We start from the raw sequence: 1,973 nt of genomic DNA, 5'->3' as shown, positions 1-1,973 counted from the left end.
TAACGGTCAGTTACACTGTTCACCAAGCGTTAAAGATTTATGCTCGATTATTTTGTTTAACTGAAACTAATGGGAGAAAATTCCTTTCTTTTCCTTTTTTATCAACTGTTGCTTGTTTTTTATAGCAGCTTTCACAGATTCAAGAGGAAAAGAAAAAACCTGAAAATTTTATTATTGAGTTTAGTGAAAAAAATTGAAACTCTAACTAAAAATATTCTGTAGTAGTCTACGAATTTTGTGCTTTTTTTTCTTTCTTCCATTTTTTTAAAAAATTCAACATGATATCTAAAATATATGATAGCACCATACCAAATCTTCAGAGGCATTAGTTTAGTATGATCTAATGACTATTTTTTTCAGGACGTGAAAATTTTATCATCGGGAAGCCATTTTTGTTTTAATTAAATAATTTTTTACCTTGTGGCCAGCAATTGCAATAAATCTATTACGATGATAAAATTTTCATTTCCTGAAAAAAATAGTCATTAGATCATACTAAACTAATGTCTCTGAAGATTTGGTATGGTGCTATCATATATTTTAGATATCATGTTGAATTAAAATTGAGAAAATTGAGCCCCAACTGCACTAAGAAATAGGAACAACCATGAAAACATTACAATGTAAGCAAAATCACAACGTACTTGCATTGAGGATATTTTATGTTTGCATTGAGGTCAGTAAGCGTTTAGAACTCTGTATAAACACACTGAATTCTAGCTCCTGTGGCTTCATCGTAAGGAGAAGCTCACACCACTAGTGGAGAGCTGGTATAATGAGTTGAATCCTGGTAGGCGAGAAAACAATCAGTACATATCCCTGAAAATCAAGCTAAATGCTTAGTCATGGTTGGTTGGTGTGATGTGCCTTGGAAATCGAAGCAGAAAGTCAATGTAAAAAAAAGACCTTGAACTTGTTAAAAAAATAGTTATATTAGACATTCCAATAAATCTTCCAACTTAAAATAAAGCAGATAAATTGAAAAATTAATTAACAGAGAGAGTCAACTTTTAGTTATAATTGGAGGAAAAATAAGGTTGTTAGAACCATTGTTTCTATTACGCTTACCAACTGAACAAAATTCCTTAAGTCTGCAGAAAAGTCAGTTACATCCAGAAATTTTCTAGTAAAAGAATGAAATGAATGGGAGGATAAGAAATATAATTTTACTACGTTTGCCTATTGAGCGTGATATTTTTTATTGTTTTTTAAAAGTCAATGTTAGAGTAAGACAGACCCTGCAATTTTCTTTGTTAAAACATGGGAAAATAGGGATACTACTAATGTCTGGTAAACAAGATGTCTAACAAGATGCAAAGATATCAATTTCAGAGGAGGTTAGATCCATATCTTTTCTTGGTAAAAATAAAGGGGTTACAAGAGACGTCATGTTTGCTACATTTGTCTATTGAACAAAATATTTGGTATCTTTAGAAAAGTCAATGTTAGAGTGAGACAGATCCTGGAATTTTATTTGCTAAAACGTGAGATTGAAGGGATACTACTACTACCTGATGAACAAAATGTCTAACATCTGCAGGAAAATCAATTTCAGAGTGTATTTGACCCAAATCCAGAGCTTTATTTAGTGAAAATAAAGGGGTTACCAGAGATATCATTTTGCTACGTTTGTCTATTGAACAAAATATCTGATATCCACAGGAACCTATCAGTAAAACCTTCATTTTTACTACAAGTATTTATCAAGTAAAAAATTTATTATTAACTTTAATTTAGACAGCAATTTTTCTTTTGGATTCTTCAATGTTAAGAAGTGTGTAATTTAATCAGTATTTTAAAATATAATGAAAAATAGAGAAGAGTCGTTTTACTTTTTACTCTATATAAAACTTATGGTTAATAAATTAATAAATAAGAGTTTAATTATTTTTCATAAAAAAAGTTTTCAATTAATGGTTATTGAAATTATCTAGATTAATTATCGCTGTTTGATACTAACGAAAATTTTTTCA

Source organism: Parasteatoda tepidariorum, chromosome 7 (assembly GCF_043381705.1).
Source record: "Parasteatoda tepidariorum isolate YZ-2023 chromosome 7, CAS_Ptep_4.0, whole genome shotgun sequence".
Taxonomy (NCBI): domain Eukaryota; kingdom Metazoa; phylum Arthropoda; class Arachnida; order Araneae; family Theridiidae; genus Parasteatoda; species Parasteatoda tepidariorum.
The sequence above is the reverse complement of the archived record's forward strand: the minus strand, read 5'-3'. Positions refer to the sequence as shown.